Source organism: Podarcis pityusensis (genome assembly GCF_964106645.2).
Source record: "Podarcis pityusensis genome assembly, chromosome: 9".
Lineage (NCBI taxonomy): Eukaryota > Metazoa > Chordata > Lepidosauria > Squamata > Lacertidae > Podarcis > Podarcis pityusensis.
The window spans coordinates 14871242-14890726 of NC_138034.1; the positions used below are offsets into that span (position 1 = coordinate 14871242).

Genomic DNA, 19485 nt, shown 5'->3' on the forward strand with positions numbered 1-19485 from the left:
GAGAGCAAGTTGGACGTGGGCAAAGCTCACCAGAAACACAAACAGGTGGAAAAGAGTTAAGAGACAGCCTCTCAGAGAATGGGGTAGAGCAGGGAGCTGACCCACTCAGTCTGAGGTATCGACGAATGGGAGGGCTGCAAGATAGGAAGCAAAACGAAAGACGAATGAAGCGAAAGTTCAGTTGCTGCTGGTCACGCCAGAAGCAATCCTCAGAAGGGTCATCTTGATTGATGATGGCGGAGGCTATCTTAAAGCCATCTGGAGCTATCTGTTTCTTTTGACAAAAAAAGCATCTTTTTTAATTAACAACGCTCACTGTGTTATCAAGCCAGGAACTGGACTCCTGACAGATGGCACCTTGTATGCCTCCTTCTGGCAACTCTGGCAGCCAAGCTGGTGCCAAATGTATTGCTTTGCTTTCCTTCCGACAGCATCAGTGAGGCCAAGATGGGCTGTGTGTCAACCCAGGACCTCCATACACCTAGGCCAGCGCCTTGGAGGGGTTACTTCGGTGCTGCTGATACAGCAGAAACAATGAAGGAGCGAGCAGTTACAAGTTATGGGTCCCTGTAGCCACACCACATGCTGCGATTCTCCAGTGGTTTGAGTTCAGTCCTGGTGGCACACTCCATTGTCTCTCAAGATTGACAGATGCCAACAACACCACATTGGGGCACCCATGTGCCCCTTCCACATGACTTCATTCTAGCTTTTTGTGGGAGGGGGCAGACCTGCTCTCCACTAGTGGCAAGGTTTGACATTCTCTAAGTAAGCTGCTCAGATTGTGAGGGAGGAATGATAATATAGATGGAACTGATTATTCCCTCTTGGCTCATTTGTTCGCTCCCCAAGTTTTCCCGGCAACGATATGTTGAAATCTCTATTGAAAATGCAAAAACAGACAAGCAAGCTACCATTGTAATATTGGATCTTTCCATTTTAGAGATAAGATATCATGTACACAAGTCTGCTTTTTTTATATAATGAAAGAATGACAGGGCAAAATCTCACTAGGATTAGTCGGAGAACATCCTTCCCACCGAGACGGAAGACGTTTAATCATTCCTTCACTGTTCTGGGCAGCTGCACACTGACCCCTGAGACATCACCTGCTTCTGGTCTGTCAGCCACAGTGCCTTGTGCTGAGGAGAGAGGAGATACTTCTCATGCAAGCTTTACAAAGAAGAACTGCCACTAGCTGTGACAACATCCCTAATTAGATGTTGAAATACTATTGCGAGGATTTGTCACTAGTGATTATTCATCTCTATAATGCTTCCCTCCAACAGAGCTGTGTTCCGGCTATTTAGGAAATGGCTGATGTCATTACTAGTCCCTTAGGGGCTTATCCTAGTACTCTAAAGGACAGCTGTTCAATTCTGGGGTGAAACACAGTTGCCAACACTAGAAATAGCACAAGTGGGGCAAGCTGATCTTATTGCAAGAGGGAACAAAGGGTGACTGCAGACAGGAGATGACCTGCATAAGCCCACTGCCAGTGCAGAAGAGACCATGAAAGGCGTCACTCAGAGATCAAACTCTGAACCAGATTTGGAAACTCTTCCTCTGGTAAAACATGCAAGGCTTTTGAGGGAAGCCTCAGATGCGTGACTGCATAATGTCTAAAAGTCCATGGAGGGATGCCTCCACATCTCTAGATAGTCCCTAAATTTTGCCAGAGTAAAATTCTTGGTGAATTTGGAGATTCCTTCTTAGGAGAAATGCCCAAGGGATGCCATAGATAGCAAAATGTTCCAGAGGTTTCACATTTCCCAGTACTGGACGCTAAGTAAATAATAACAAAGTGTGTGTGGGGGGGGAGATATACTGAGAAGAAAATGGAGGAAGATTAGTCTAAAACTGACCCAGCATAAGTAGAGCAACCACCTGTGTGTTTTCCAAAAGAGAATCTTATCGAAACCACACCATTCATTATTTTTGATCTGTTTTTAGTCTGTGGCACACATCCACTTATTAACACCTTACTTGCACATCAAATAAACCATGGCTTACCATGAAGTAGCAGCATCACTGTATCACTTCATTTGTGTTTTGCCATTCCACCCCTTTTATTGGCTTTGGTTTATTGTGTCATATGAACTGGCCCTTGGTGAACCAAGAAAACCCATTGGTTTAGCATTGTGGTTTGACTGGAGAGAAGCAAACCATGAGTATTAGCTTCCATACCATAGTAAGCTAAGATTTATGACTTATACTTGACTCAAGGAAGAGTGGAGTGAGACAGGAGTGAGTCAGTAGTGCACTTGTATATTTTTCAGTCATGGTAAGCTATTGTTAATGACTTTCCATGATAGGAAAACATCAGTATGTGTTGTTTTTTCCAGCTCATAAAAAATAGTTAGGTTGCACACAGACAGTGCTTTATTCCATCTTCCTGATGTTTGCTCACCAGTTAATTTTTGCTCGCAATGTGATCTTTCACACAATGTAAAGCCTTCTTCAAATATAGTGGAATCTAGCTAGAGTTTAGTGCTCATTTCCATGTTACTTATTTCCAGAAAGAAAGAAGAAGAAAAATCAGGCCAACCAGGAGCTGATGACACAAGTTCTCTGGCCTGGGCTCCCTTGTTTCTCCTTTCCCTCAGGTCCATTCATGGTCTGGAAATGGCTGCCCTATCAGTTCCGCCTTCCCTCAGAGCACACAGATCTTTTTTTAAACCAGGGAAAGGTTGGGGAGGAGCTGCCACAACATCTCTCTCTGGTCATTGATGGTTCTGTCAGGGGCCTATGGGTTCTGACACAAAAGAAGGCTTCTAAGTGCACTGAACCAAATGCACTTAAGAAGCTTCACATTGGATCTTAGCACTCAACACAGGTGCTGGACTGGGCAGTGATGGAGATTTTGTGGGTGGTGTCCATACATCTGTTCCCCCCAATGGCCAAAGAACACAGGAACAGCCCTATACTAAAATTCCTACCTCATTCATACTTTTATGCACAAAGTTTGAAGAACTGCATTAATGCAAACTTAAATTTAGATGATTTTCCTACATATTCTATCTGCCAAACTAAATTAACTTTAGCTTAACTTATATGCGTGCCCTGTAGAAATTCATTCCAATTTAAAGCAGTAGTTGTTGGCGTTTCTAAAAAGGATTTCATCTCTTCCTAATAGCCTAGACACTCTTCGATACACAGCACACATTATCATTTTTGTGCATTGAGCAAATTGATAAACACGGAATAGTAACCTGAAGATTTGTAATAGAGGGTCTAACTTACCAGAAATAAAGTAATGGTTCATTCAGGTGGCAACTCAGCTGAGAAATTACAGATAAATTATTACTGACCAGAATAGCTAATTGTCACAGAGTGAAAACATCTTCCTTGTGGGTTAGCTTACATGCAGGGATGAACAAATCAATCTATTTTCAGTCCATGTCGCTTTCAAATGTGTTTACATCACATCGTCACATTAATTTGCACCCAGTTCCCCCCCCCAGTGTATTCTCTCAAAATACACATTTTTAAACTGTTTCTTTTTTCAATTTAATTTTTCGCCTCAAAACATGCTTTTAAAAAAGATACTTTTTCGACATTTTTCAAGCTAGGGGCTGTGAGACAACATTTGCAGGAATGCAAAATTCAGTGGACAGCTCCTTTCTGATCTGCACATTAGTTCAGGAGCTGGTGATAAGGTCAGTTCATATTGGAATCTTCAAAGACTGAATTCCTCAGATATCCATATTCACAAGACCATTACTCAAACACAAGGAGATTTTCATGCATGATAGGATTGGATGCCATCTGTTTTTTTGGAACAGGTTAGCTGATGGGTAGGCAAACTAAGGCGCGGGGGCTGGATTCAGCCCAATCGCCTTCTCAATCCAGCTCACGGACGGTCCATGAGTAGAATGTGTCCTTTTATTTAAAATGCATCTCTGGGTTATTTGTGGGGCCTGCCTTTTACATGAGTAGAATGTGTGCTTTTATTAAAATACAGTCCATTCCCCCCACAAGGTCTGAGGGACAGTGGACTGGCCCCCTGCTGAAAATGTTTGCTGACCCCTGGGTTAGCTACTTACCTTGGATATTGATTAGTAGGTGACACAAGTCTTTTGCCAATGAATTATTATATGATACAATTATTTCATCTAACTTTGACAGTGATCAACATAATCTATTTCTACGTTTATCTAGCTCAGCTACAAACTCAGCTCAGCTACAAGCTACAAAGGACTGTAAGGTGAAATATAGCACTATATCACTGAAAATAGTTTTTATCGGACATTATTTCTGCAATGCGAAAAATTCAAGAAGGAGCCTGTGAGTGGACTACGAACTTCTGTGGATTAGACAACGTCCTTTGACACAATAAATTGTGAAGGTCTGTGGCACACCATGCTGTCCGTATATGATTGCTATGCTTGCTTGTTTTTATGATGGTGAAGATAATGAAGTGTGTTGATCCCAACCCAACGAAACAAAAAACAAAAATGGGGGGGGGGGGTTATAACCATGACACTGTGCAAATTTGTCTTACGGACCCATTCCACTGGGTCGTATTTATCAGCCATATTTCCATTTCGGGGTTTTAACAAATATGTATGCATCAGATTTATGATCAATTGGAGACAGGCTATCAGAACAGTTTTTGAGAGAGATCCAGTGCCAGATCTACATATAAGCTAAACAAGCTATAGCTTAGGGCCCCACTCTCTTGGGGGCCCCAAAAAAATTAAAGGGGGAAAAAACTGGATATACATTTCCAAAATATAAGATAAAAATCAAATAAAATAAAACCTACAAACAGCAACAGTGTTTTGTGTTGTGTAGGCTCCTATGATGTAAGTAATGGGCCCCGCCTGCTAGCCTGCTCCTTAAAATATCACTGGTTTGCTTATTTCTATATATAGGGTGCCTACATTCTGCTATTTATAATGATTAGTAGTTTGCATCATATATTTACACCTATTATTATTTCATGTTATAGCAAGTTTTGAGAGACTAGATTATGAGTCTTCGTAAATTGTGTTTCTAAAGGAACTTTTGTTATTGCCAAATGCCAATGTGTTTGCATTATTAAGTTTGTTATGAATAAAAAATCATTTTAAGTCAGAGCTTAATATTTATTTCACTATTAATATATCGGTACCTCTTCTTAATTGTGTTTCACTATTAATATACTTCTTCTTAATTGTATTTCAGTTCCACAGTTACTTTGATAAAATACATATTTTGTTATGTGCAAATGGCTTTAGATACCTATTAGGTCCATAAATTACCATTTACTGTAGCATATATTCAACACAAAAAACAGTGACAATTTGTTAACAAAGGACAGAGGGACATATAAAGGGCCCCATTACCTTTAGGAGCTTAGGGCCTCATCAAACCTAAATCTGGCCCTGGAGAGGTCATAAAAACCTAAGAAGAGTTTTGCTGGATCAAACCAAAGACCTACCTAGCCCAACATGATGTCCTCATGGGGAACAAACCCAGAACACAGATCATGAGCGCCTCCCACTCACAATTTCAGCAACTGGTATTCGGAGGCATACTGGTTGTGATATTGGAATCATCAGGACCTCACCCTCAATGGATTTTTCTAAACCCCCTTTAAAGCTGTCTAGGTTGGTGGCCTGTGTCCTCATTGATCACACATTTGAGGATATTTAGCAAAACTGTGGGTTGCTTTGCTTTTGCTTCCACATTTATGCAGAAAACAGAACTTTTGGACACACAAAAAGACGGAAACTTTGCACTAACCAACACAAGGTCATCAGCATAGTGTTCACCTCTCTATTGAATCCAGAAATTCTGTCACCAAAGTCATGCTCTAGCAGTATTGTGTGGGATTATGCAGTGTCTGACAAAGGTGGGTTTTGTGTTTGGTAGGCTCGCCTGCAGGTTTATCTTATCACTGAGGAAAAAAATATCTACCCTTTCACTGTCCTTGCCTCACTTCTTTATAGCTATCTATAATAAGCTATATCAATGCCATCTATAATCAGCTGGGATATTTCCATTTTAACCGTTTGCATTTTAAACTGGGAGTAGAGAACTTCTTTTTGAAAGATGCGAATTTTATCAAAATCCTTACTGGGGAACATCTGCACTGACACGTGGAGGCCTTCTGTAAACCTGCAGTTGCAATATATGTGTTACAAGGAAATACAAATATCCAGGAGAGGAAACATTGTTAAGGTTAGCACTCTGATGCTTATGCCAATGTACAGTAGATGCATTTGCATGCAAACATGTGTGCCAGTCTGAGATTGGGTTTATATCTCATATAAGTAAGGACCTTAGCTGATGGCGGCTGTACAAATATCAATCACTGTGGAGAGAGACTGACCATCCAGCATAAAAATATATGGTTATAGTGATATATCAAGGGTGGAGAACACATGGCCATCTAAATGTAGTTGGACTTGAACTCTCATCAACACCAGCCAGCATGGTGGAATAATGGGAATTTTAGTCCAGCAAAACCAGAAGGGGTGGGTGGGGGTTCCACAGGTTCCTCACACCAATATATATGGTTCTTTTAGTGCACATGATACTTTACAAAATGACACAGGGAAACAACATAGCCAAAGGTACTTATGATCTACAGTTAAAGGGGGGAAAGAGGAAGATGCTAAGGGTTGCAAGGGATGAAAAACTGAATATCTGCCAATCCTGTGATGTGGCTGGGGTTGAGACCAATCTGTTAAAATTGCAAGTACATAAATTGCTATATTTCAATGCATTGTACAGTGGTACCTCAGGTTAAGTACTTAATTCATTCCGGAGGTCCGTTCTTATCCTGAAGCACCACTTTAGCTAATGGGGCCTTCTGCTGCCGCCACGCTGCCGGAGTACGATTTCTGTTCTCATCCTGAAGCAAAGTTCTTAACTCGAGGTACTATTTCTGGGTTAGTGGAGTCTGTAACCTGAAGCATATGTAACCCGAGGTACCACTGTATTTGGATTGCTATAAAGAGAAGTTAACCTTAAGCAAGAGGTTTCACTCTGGGTGAAAGCGGAAAGCAGGTGTGTTTCCATTTTAGTGAGTTCCTGACCACACATCACAGGAAACCCAAGCTGCAGCCCTCACGGCAGGAGATGAAACCTGAGAAGTCAGAGGTGCCTAGTAGCAGGAGTTGTAGCAGAGGATAACTGCAATGATGTACAAGCTTAGGATCTCTCTCTGGGATCAGAGAGAGGAGATCAACCATCCAACATAAAAATATATGGTTATGATTATATATCAAGAATGGAGAACATATGACCATCCAAATATAGTTCGACTCCAACTCTCAATGCAACTCCCTGTAATGATGAACGAGCTTAAGATCTCTCTCTGGGACCAGAGAGAAGAAAGTTTTCAAAACTGCATAAGGCAGTTAAAGGACTGAACCACACTACTTGTTTGCAATATGTAACTCTGTGATTTTGTTCATGTTATGTAACTAGTATTTAAGACTGTTATGCAGTAAAACTTTGAAACTCATTCTTGGTGGGGAAAGCTCATATATATCTACACAAGGTCCAGATTATTGATTCCACTGAACAGTTCTAACACAATTCGTTTGTTATAGCAGTGGCAACACTTCCCTGTGAAGGAGGCCAGCTACAAATGAAATAAATACATTGATCATTTAGCCTTAGAACTGCTTTACACGTGTAGCAGAATGAGGTAGTGGACTAAACTAGCCAGACTGAAAACAGGGTTCACATATTATTATTATTTTAAAAGAAAATGTTCCACCATGTAACAATATTCTGACAATTAGAAAGAAGCACATCAGGGGAAAAGTTGCACTACATCATTTTCCCTTCTGTGGTTGCTTCAACTTGCAGGCAGATTGGATACTCGTTTTTACAGCAGGGATCGTTTTAAAATGTGGCAAGACCCCACCTAGTCTGAACAATCACAGTCCATTCTACCATCTCATTCTACTGCAAGTGTATACTAGTCTCAAATCAGAAAGGCAAGTCATAAATCAATAGGCCCAATAAGGCTGTGGTGCCATGGAAGGCTTCCTGTTCAAATAAGCTCTCCAAAGGCTTAGGCAAAAACAAACAAAAAACAGAATCAGGACCAAATGCCAAAACTTCACAGACAACTGAGGCAACATAATCTTTCATAAACCTGCTGTATTGTGCCCAAAACAGGCAAGCTCCCATAATCAGAATCCATTCATTTGTGAAGAATGGTTCTGAGGCTTTCCATCTGTACTAATGTTTGTTTATTGGGCTATTTTGTAGGCACGCAGAAATAAAAAAAGACTAAAAAAACTAATAATAATCAAGCTCTTTCTTTTCGGTAATGCTTGAAAACAAACGAACCAAGGCAACATGGTGCATACATGTGCTCACAACAATCTATCAATTTTGAAATGTCACATCACTTAGAAAGGAACCAGAGAACAGGGCAACTAATGACAGCTACTACAAAAGTATAATCCTCTAATGGACAATTGGCAAATTTTTCTCGGTGCCTGTGCTTTGGAAGCATGCTATTTATTTCCCAAGCAGGTTAGGAGGTGAGAAACATGGTGATTAGAATTCAATATAAAAATACTCTTAAATAAAGTTGGAAGGAGTGCTTGACTCAGGGCTACAGTGAATATTTTCATAGCTTCCAAATAGCTTGGATTGTGCTTTTCATTAACTTCTTTCCCCCCTTTGTAAAATGCAATCCCTTGGAACCAAACACCCATCGCACTTTTGTTTGTGAGATAACAACAGGGGTGTTCACGTGCTATGTTCAGTGAGTGTACACAGATACAACAACTGTGCACTCTTTCACACAAACCTTTATAGATGTGTAGCTTGTACCTGTGTTCAGTGTAATATGGGCCCAGTTCATGGTGCTCACATTCAACGCTCTCAGCTGACCTAGGCCCTAAGTATCTCAAAGACTCCCTCTTTCCTGACAGACCCCCTCAGGTATTAACATCAGCAGAGGAGGCCCTCTTGGTAGTTTCACCTCCCTCAGAAGATATGTGGTAGTAGCAACCCCGTAACTGTGGAATGCTCTCCCTACAAAGCTGTACAGTCATACCTCATGTTGCGTCCACTTCAGGTTACATCTTTTCAAGTTGCGTCCTGTGGCAACCCGGAAGTACCGGAATGGGTTACTTCCAGGTTTGCCAGTCGCACGTCCACAGGCGTGCTCTTCTGTATGCGAACGCTTCGAGTTGCAGACGTTCCTCCATGATTACGTCTGCAACTCGAGGTTCTACTGTATCTGACTTCTTCACTGTACAACCTTTGGTCAATGCTGAAGACACATCTCTTTACCTTTGCTTTTGACAACTGAGATATGTGATTTCAGGGGCCCACCTTATTCTTGTGAATGTAATATGTTCTGTTTTTAATTCTAAATTTTAAACAGTGGTGGGTCACCCGGGGACCTTCTTGAGAAGGGCAGGCAATGCATTTCATGACGAGAAGAACAATAATAATATTAATGTGTGAACAAGACAAATGCAGCCCTGTGCATACTTCCTTGAGAGGAAGCACATGGAACACAATGGGAGTGATTTTTCACAAGCAGAACTTGAACCCTTTTCTCTCTTGCAACATCCCTGAATAAAATCACTGACTCGAAAGTGCTATGTTCAATGAGAATAAATTTCTAGAGCCGGAACCTTTGGTACAATCCACTCAATAGCCATGGTAGTAGTAGAAGTAAGGTGTGTTTTTTTTCGGGGGGGGGGACTATTTTTTACCAACACCACAGAGCCTAGGACTTGCCAATCAGAAGGTCAGCGGTTCGAATCCCCACAACGGGGTGCACTCCTGTTGCTCGGTCCCTGATCCTGCCAAGCTAGCAGTTCGAATGCACGCCAAAAGTGCAAGTAGATGAATAGGTACCGCTCCGGCGGGAAGGTAAATGGCGTTTCCATGTGCTGCGCTGGTTCACCAGAAGCGGCTTAGTCATGCTGGCCACATGACCCAGAAGCTGTACGCCGGCTCCCTCGGCCAATAAAGCGAGATGAGCGCCGCAACCCCAGAGTCGGCCACAACTGGACCTAACGGTCAGGGGTCCCTTTACCTTTACCTATTTCAATAAAAATATTCATGGAGGCTAAGACTGCAACTGCCATATGGGGTCCACTCAAATGAAGTACCCGGGAGCAGACTCCGGGGAAAGAAACACTTGACAGCCACAACTTTCTGAATAGGGGGGCAATATGCAATGGGGGGGGGGGAGAGATAAGGCTGAAATCTTCAGCACATTTTCATAATAAGAATAATTCTTATTAAGCTCATTGGAACTTGCTGTTGAATAAACATGCATAGAGCTCAGCTGTTTATATGTTTCTTAGGGTAAATGGGTTTTGAAGACTCAGTGCTATATATTAAAAAGTCTTCCCAAAGTTATGTCCCATATATGAAAGTGCAAAAAGTCGGAACCACGTCTACCTATCTGAGGAGGAAGTTGTTGCCCAATTACTATTCCATTTCTACTGTCTTAACAGTCAGTGTGACATAGCAGGCAGAATCTCACCTGCTAAGGAAAGAACCCGTTGAAGATTGCCCGAGGCAGTGTTGATGAATGACAGAAACTCAGATTGACAATCCACTATAGCAAATACTAATCTGCAATGTAAATGACACACCTGCACCTTAGATAAGAGAAACAAAAGAGGTAGAATTGATGTAGATCATTAATTATATTATTAAATATAGGACATTTTAGTAGAGCTATGAACAATGGCTGATGCCGAATCTGGAGTGTAGAGGGGAGTAGCTATGTCACTAGCACAGATTCCTGAAAAGCATAAAACAAATAGGGTTTTTTGTGAGGGGGATGTTTTTCTAACCACATCCACAGCCATGCTATACACTATCGTCATGGTAGAAGGTGGAGTGGCAGGCAGATTGTGACATCAGCTGGAAGCTAGAGCAGTGATTGGACCCAGATCAGGCCTGACACCATCATCTGATGGCAGCAGGACTGACTCACAATACAATAGACTCCAGGCCAACCCAGCAAGCCCTGTTTTGGAGCTGGCAGGAGGAGATCTGCCCTGGCATCACCCAGCAGGTGCTGGCTGGTGAAAGATTGGCAGTTTCGAGTTCCTTCACCAAGTTCACTCCCCCTCCTCCCAGCCTGGTGAAAAGCAGATATGGATTGCTCTGTAAAATATGCATTGCACCTGAATACCACACTTAAGGCAGCTTTCCTGGATCAGTTTTTGTTGCAAACGGTTGGTTGGTTTTAAATCCCAAGACTTTCACAGTAGCTGGGACAGGGAACCATGCCAGTAGCAAAAACCAAGAGATTTCTTGAGATGTTCTCCCAACTCTTTTTGATTTTCACAAACCAAACACAGACACTTAAACCTGCACCACTGGATCATGTAAAAATCAGTTGATTTTCTTTAAGGTGGGTTTTCTTTTTCTTTTGGTCCCAGGTGCTTTTTGTGTATAGAAAGTTGGAACTTGAATGATGACACTGTCTTCTGCACTGATGTTTCATCTCCTCCTATCCCAGTATATTAACAACTAATTAAATTGTGAAAATATGAAGGTAAATGGTACCTTTCTGGTGTCAGATATCAGTGAAGAAAGACATTGAAATCGAATCTGAAAAGCCCATGGTATTGCAGGCTCACCTCCATGTCATGATAAATCTATCTCTATGCAAGATCAGCCATCCAGTCCTTTATTGGAACACGCACAAGCTCTGTTTCTGGAAGATACCGATAAAATTTCAAGGGCAGACACCACACTAAAAAAACAACAGCTTTGCATTGCTATATCCCACTTCATGGCAAATGCTGGAATTTTACCTCTTTACCAGATGCACAACATAGCAAGAGACAAAGGGCCATAGGAAAAATCAGATCTACTTCTGATGGTGTATGTGTGCAGAACAGTCAGAACACAGTTACAGATGGGTAGCCGTGTTGGTCTGCCATAGTCGAAATAAAAAAATTCCTTCCTGTAGCACCTTAAAGACCAACTAAGTTAGTTCTTGGTATAAGCTTTCGTGTGCATGCACACTTCTTCGGATACAGTCAGAACACAGCCAGACTAACACGTCTGATGTTACTTTACAGTGATAAATACAGTATTATAATTTAATGGAGAATGTAATGCAACAATGTAATGCATGTCTTGGGCTCCATGATCCCTGCAGATGGTGACAGAAGTCACGAAATTAAAAGACGCCTGCTTCTTGGGAGAAAAGCAATGACAAACCTAGACAGCATCTTAAAATGCAGAGACACCACCTTGCCAACAAAGGTCCTTATAGTTAAAGCTATGGGTTTCCCAGTAGTGATGTATGGAAGTGAGAGCTGGACCATAAAGAAGGCTGATCACCGAAGAATTGATGCTTTTGAATTATGGCACTGGAGGAGACTCTTGAAAGTCCCATGGACTGCAAGAAGATCAAACCTATCCATTCTTAAGGAAATCAGCCCTGAGTGCTCACTGGAAGGAGAGATCCTAAAGCTGAGGCTCCAATACTTTGGCCACCTCATGAGAAGAGAAGACTCCCTGGAAAAGACCCTGATGTTGGGAAAGATTGAGGGCACAAGGAGAAGGGGATGACGGAGGACGAGATAGTTGGACAGTGTTCTCGAAGCTACCAGCATAAGTTTGATCAAACTGCAGGAGGCAGTGGAAGACAGGAGTGCCTGGTGTGCTCTAGTCCATGGGGTCACAAAGAGTCGGACATGACTAAAGTTTGTTCCATTATCTGTATACTATCAAAAGTTATAGCCAAATTACCTGAAAAAGGAAGCACAACTTGCTTAGGTTGATATGCAGTAGCTTTCCTTCATTTGAATATAGCCAATGAGCATGAGTGTTTAGAGAGCCAATCAGGTGTTATGAGCCATCAAACCTCAGAAATACACTTTCCTCAAAAGTTTTCCATCTTGTCATCTTGTATAAGCCGACTAAGTCAGTATAGGGCCTGCAATTCGTGATGCCACCACAGCATCCATGGACAATAGCCATCCAGCCCCCCCCCCAATATCTCCAGTGAAAGATCCCACCATTCCCAATGCACTGTGTGCTACTGTTCAACAGTGTTTCTTTTAATACTTAGCTGAAATCTGCTCCCCCGGCAACTTTCCAAACATTGGTTCTAGTCTTTCCCTCTGGAGTAAGAGAGAATAAGTCTGTTTCATCTTCTTCATGACAGCTGTTCATGAAAACTGCTCTTATGTCACACCTCACTCTTCTCTTCTCCAGCTAAGCAAGCAACATTCCTCCAATCATTCCTCACATAACTTGGCTTCTAGATATTTCATTGTTATTTCACTTCTAGATATTTCACTTCTAGATATTTCACTGACTTCCTCATGTTGTGTTTTTTTAATATAATATGGTGTTCACAACTGAATGTAGTTTGGCCTTTAGGCCAAAAGGTGGTACATGAATATACCATAACACAATGCAATACAACATCATATAACCAGCCTTTCCCATATGCCAAGTCTGTTCCTCGTATTGGAGTTTACTTGGCCAATTATATGCATGGGACTTCTGCAGTAATGTTGTTTGTCTTACTTGGGAACTGAATTTTGCTAGCATAAATTGAATTGTGAAATTGGGATTGCTTTTGGGAGGCCTGGGTTAAAAATTCCCACATCTGCCTTGGATTCATTTTGTGGCCTTGAGAAAGTTATTTCAACAACTCAGTACTGCATCCCATGAGTCATACCCACAGAGTCATCAATCTATAAGAAACGATCAACAGATTGTGCCTGAAGGTTTGCAAGCAGTGCAGGAGTCCCCTCACCCCCCAGAAAAAATATTTGACTTTACAGTCTGGTGATTGGTATGGTTACTCCTCACGATGAAGTCAGTAGAATTCGGTACGTTCTCCTTTTATATTGACTCCTTTAAAAGAACAACTTGAGAACATCTGCAGAAATGAAAAGTTGGAGAAACATTTTTCGAGTTGTTTTATTTCAGTTGTAGTGTTCTTTGTAGCAGGAACAAGGAGGTGCAGCTGACACACGGCTTGTAGGAAGAGCTTTACAACTGAGCTGAAACCAGAAGGAGTTTTGAGCACCAGCCATTTTGGCAAGCCTTTACCACCAGTGCAAAGGGAATATACATCCAAAATTTTGTAATGGGTAGATGCCCTAAGCTGACAATAAAATGCAGTCTGTTTTTAATGAGTTGTTTTTTTGTGTTATTTAGAATGTTGTTTTTAACTTTTTCCCAGAAGTTTTAATTATACTGTTTTATATGTGTGCAAGATCTAAATTTAAGAAATAATATAAACAATATAACCTGGGTACAATTAAATTAAGTTCTATTTAATTGTACCAAGGTTATATTATTTATATTATTTCAACTTTGTTATGTACAATGAAAGTGAAATAGGAGCAGGCAGCAAGTGGGGGTGTGGCTCCATTTTAATTTATCATTAGTCCTAGAAAACACACACAAACATTTCTCTTTGCGTGTTAAGATCTCAAGACCTCCCCCATAATAAAGACACAATTGACACAGAATTTAGTTTAAGGTTATTGGCATAATTTTGGCCACAACTTTATTGATTACAGATTGTGAGTGGTTTGCTTAGGCCAGCCTTTCTTAACCTGTGGGTCCCCAGACGTTGTTGAACTACAACTCCCATCACCCCTAGCTAGCAAGGCCAGAGCTCAGGGATGATGGGAGTTGTAGTTCAACAACATCTGGGGACCCACAGGTTGAGAACCGCTGGCTTAGGCATTGGTTCCTGACTAGCTGCACTGGCAGGGCAGCATTGACGACTGGACACTGGCAGAGGTCAGTACAGGTAAACATTGTGGGGAAGCATTGGACCAGGCGAAGACTCAAGCTCACCCCAAATGCTCCCAGGGGCTCTGGTGTGGCCCTAACCCCTGGAAGGGGATCAGACAAAAGCAAGGCAAGCCCCTGAATTCTTTTAACGGAATACCCTTTCACGCATTGGAGGGGCAGGCGTGACAACCTCCCCTCGCCTCCACATTGAACTAATGCCTAACCACCAAACCTTACAAAGTTGTGACGATTTGGTACGCGGCAGACAAAACCCAAGTGGCACCTGCCAATCAGCCAAATGGGAAAATTCCTTTATATATATATATATATAATATTTATTAAAAGTTAAGAATTACAGAAAAAAGAAGGAAAAAGAAAGAAAGAAAAAGAAAAAACACACAATAACAATAAAAAAGAAAAAGAACGATAACAAAACATATCAATACAGCAAAAAATACAGACAAAAAAGAACTAAAACGCACTAAATCCAGTATTCCATGTCTTTACCTTTCCTTTCCTTGTTTCATCAACCTCCTCACACCTCCCTTATTTTGTATTCTAATTCAATTCACTATTTCAGCAAGTTCTTCCCATCTTTCTCAATTTTTATGCTATAGTTTATCTTAATGGTCTAACCTTGAATTTTTTCAATTTAACCCATTATCAATCAACTTTTACTTAATTCTTTGTTGCATTTCTACTAAAACCATGTAACTTCATTCCCGCATCCTTCTAACACTCATTAATTTTACAATGTTTCTGTAAGTATACTTTAAATTTTTTCCAATCTTCTTCCACCGACTCTTCTCCCTGGTCTCGAATTCTGCCAGTCATTTCCGCCAGTTCCATGTAGTCCATCAGCTTCATCTGCCATTCTTCCCTGGTGGGTAGGTCTTGTGTCTTCCAATACTTTGCAATGAGTATTCTTGCTGCTGTTGTAGCGTACATAAAAAAAGTTCTATCTTTCTTCGGCACCAATTGGCCGACCATGCCCAGGAGAAAGGCCTCTGGTTTCTTCTGAAAGGTATATTTTTTATACCTTTTTCATTTCATTATAGATCATCTCCCAGAATGCCTTAATCTTTGGGCATGTCCACCAAAGGTGAAAGAACGTACCTTCAGTTTCATTACATTTCCAACATTTATTATCGGGCAAATGATAGATTTTTGCAAGCTTGACTGGTGTTATGTACCACCTATAAATCATTTTCATTAAATTCTCTTTTAAGGCATTGCATGCCGTGAACTTCATACCAGTGGTCCATAACTGTTCCCAGTCAGCCATCATAATATTATGTCCAACATCTTGTGCCCATTTAATCATAGCAGATTTCACCATTTCATCTTGAGTATTCCATTTCAACAGCAAGTTATACATTCTTGACAAATTCTTAACTTTAGGGTCTAACAATTCTGTTTCCAACTTTGATTTTTCCTTCTGGAAGCCAATTTTTTAATCCAAATTATACGCCTCCATTATTTGATAATAATGGAGCCAGTCTCGTACTCTGTTTTTTAATTTTTCAAAACTCTGCAATTTTAATCTGTCACCCTCTTGTTCCAAAATTTCCCAATACTTCGGCCATTTGGCCTCCATATTGAGTTTTTTCTGAGCCTTTGCTTCCATTGGTGACAACCACCTTGGGGTTTTATTTTCTAACAAATCCTTATATCTTATCCAGACATTAAACAGTGCTTTTCTTACAATATGGTTTTTGAATGCTTTATGTGCTTTAACCTTATCATACCATAAATATGCATGCCAACCAAATACATTATTAAAACCTTCCAAATCCAAAACATCTGTGTTTTCAAGAAGCATCCATTCTCTCAGCCAACAAAAAGCGGTTGATTCATAATAAAGTTTTAAGTCTGGCAGGGCAAATCCACCTCTTTTTTTAGCATCAGTTAATATCTTGAATTTTATACGAGGCTTCTTGCCCTGCCAGACAAATCTGGAGATATCTCTCTGCCACTTCTTGAAACAGTCCATTTTGTCCAAAATTTGCAGTGTTTGAAACAAAAACAGCATTCTTGGCTATACATTCATTTTTATCACAGCAATTCGGCCTAACAACGATAACTTCAAATTTGACCATATTTCTAGATCTTTTTTCACTTCAGTCCAACATTTTTCATAATTATCCTTAAATAAATTCACATTCTTAGCAGTCATATTAATCCCTAAATATTTCACTTTCTTGACCAGTGTCAGTCCTGTCTCCTTCTGGAACTTCTCTCTCTCAATCTCTGTTAGGTTCTTTTCTAATACCTTAGTTTTCATCTTATTCAACTTAAAACCTGCCACCTGGCCAAATTCTTGGATTAATTCTAATACTCTTTTAGTGCTAGATTCTGGCTCCTGTAAAGTCAATACTAAATCATCAGCAAATGCTTTCAATTTGTACTGTTTCGCTCCCACTTGTATACCTTTCACCAATTGGTCCCTTCTAATCATATTTAACAAAACCTCCAAGACCGATATAAAAAGCAATGGAGAGATTGGGCAACCTTGTCGTGTTCCTTTCTCAATCTTAAAATCTTCCGTCACTGCATTGTTCACAATTAATTTGGCCTTCTGTTCTGAATAAATTGCACTTATACCGTTTCCAAAACCTTGACCCACCCCCATCCCCAATAAATTCTTCTTCATAAAACTCCAAGAAATGTTGTCAAAAGCTTTCTCTGCATCCACAAATATCAAAACTGCTTTAGTATTAATCTTCACTTGTAATTTTTCTAAAATATTAATTATATTCCTCATATTGTCAGATAAGTGTCTGCCCGGGAGAAAGCCCGCTTGATCTTTATGAATTTCTTCCATTAACACCTTTTTTAATCTTTTAGCCAAAATATCTGCAAAATTTTTATAATCCACATTAAGCAATGATATGGGGCAGTAATTCTTAAGTTGTGTCTTTTCAGTCTCTGTTTTCGGTATAAGTGTGATGTAAGCTTCCTTCCACGACTCTGGTGCCCTTTTCCCTTCCAATATTTCGTTACAGACTTCCTTTAAAGGTTGTATTACCCATTCTTTCAGAGATCTGTAATATCTTGAAGTCAATCCATCCGGTCCTGGAGATTTACCTAACTGCATATTCTGAATGGCCCCTTCCACTTCCTGTTCCGTTATTTTGTAGTTCAACATTAATTTATTTTCTTGAGAATTTTTTTGTAATCCATTCATTTTCAAAAATTTGTCAATGTCCATTTCTTTCTGCTTCTCCTGTGTATAAAGTTGTTTAAAATACCTCTGGAAGCACTTTCTAATTTCCACTGGATTTTGTATATTCTTTCCTTCTACTTCCAAGTTCGTAATGGTATTAAGTTTTTGTCTTTTTTTCATTTGCCAGGCCAACAATTTACCACACTTATTTGCCGATTCAAATGTCTTTTGTCTCATCTGTTTAATCTTCCATTCTATTTCCTGATTGATCATTTTCATGTATTGTACTTGATATAACTTTATCTCTTTCAAAATCTCCTGGGACTTTGGTTTCACCCTCAATTTCTTCTCCCCTTCCTTTATTTTTTCCAAAATTTTGTCTTTTTTCTCATTTTGCATTCTCTTCTTAATTGTGTTCTGTTGTATCAAAAATCCTCTCATGACCGCTTTACTTGCATCCCAGATTACTCTTTTTTTCCACAGTAGTGCTCATATTTATCTCAAAATAGTCTCTCAAAGTTTTTTGGGCCTTCTTAATAAATTCTTCGTTCCTAAACAAAGCATCATTCATCCTCCATCTAAAGGAACCAACTGGCATCAATTTCATCTCCATCTTCACTGCATTGTGATCGGAGCAGGTCTTAGGGCAGATTTCAACTTTACTAATCTTCGGAGCCAGACCTCTAGTTACCCAAATTTGGTCAATTCTTGTCCATGTCATTTTAGCCTCGGAAAAGAAAGTTCCCTCTCTTCCCAGAGGGTTCTTCGTTCTCCAGATATCAACTAAGTCCATATTTTCAGTCATATCAAAGAAAGTTTTTGGTAGTCTTCCATCCTTAGTTACTATCTGTCTTTGTGCCTTGTTCATATTTGTAGACACAACGCCATTCATGTCTCCCATCAAAATCATATTGTAATCCATATAGTCCATCAGAGTCTCATGTAGCTTCTTAAAAAATGGGAAAATTCCTACTGGGCCCCTGTCCCAAGAACAGATGGCCCACAACGGCATAGCAATGTCATAAAAAGGTAAAGGTAAAGGTACCCCTGCCCGTTCGGGCCAGTCTTGCCAGACTCTAGGGTTGTGCACTCATCTCATTCTATAGGCCGGGAGCCAGCGCTGTCCGCAGACACTTCCGGGTCACGTGGCCAGCGTGACAAGCTGCATCTGGCGAGCCAGCGCAGCACATGGAACGCCATTTATCTTCCCGCTGGTAAGCGTTCCCTATTTATCTACTTGCACCCGGAGGTGCTTTCAAACTGCTAGGTTGGCAGGCGCTGGGACTGAACGACGGGAGCGCACCTTGCCGCGGGGATTCGAACCGCCAACCATGCGATCGGCAAGTCTTAGGCACTGAGGTTTTACCCACAGCACCACCCGCGTCCCTAGCAATGTCATAATGAAGCCTAAATATACGGAGGGTGGTCCGATGCACGAGGCAAAAAGAGGAAGCTCAACGCAACATGCAGTGGTACATATAGGCCCCTCAGTTAATGCATGAAACGATCCCATTAGCCAGAATTACCCCAGCAACCGAGGGACTACCAACTGGGTTGTTGTGGCCATCCACTTGCTCCCACCCACAACATCAGTTAGGTCAGTC

At 40.8% G+C, this 19485-nt stretch overlaps 2 long non-coding RNA genes across 4 annotated transcripts in view; one reads left to right on the forward strand and one right to left on the reverse strand.

Annotated features, from left to right (window-relative positions):
• The window catches only part of LOC308485005, an 804356-nt gene that overhangs the window by 703579 nt on the left and 81292 nt on the right, over positions 1–19485 (forward strand). The window lies entirely within an intron of this gene.
• Positions 1–19485, reverse strand: part of LOC308484962 — a 44694-nt gene that overhangs the window by 21679 nt on the left and 3530 nt on the right. For all 3 annotated transcript variants that reach the window (XR_013990238.1, XR_013990239.1, XR_013990240.1), the window contains exons 2-3: positions 11506–11656; positions 10469–10586 (exon numbers count right to left, since the gene is read on the reverse strand). This is a non-coding gene — a long non-coding RNA (uncharacterized lncRNA). The remainder of the gene's footprint in view (positions 1–10468; positions 10587–11505; positions 11657–19485) is intronic.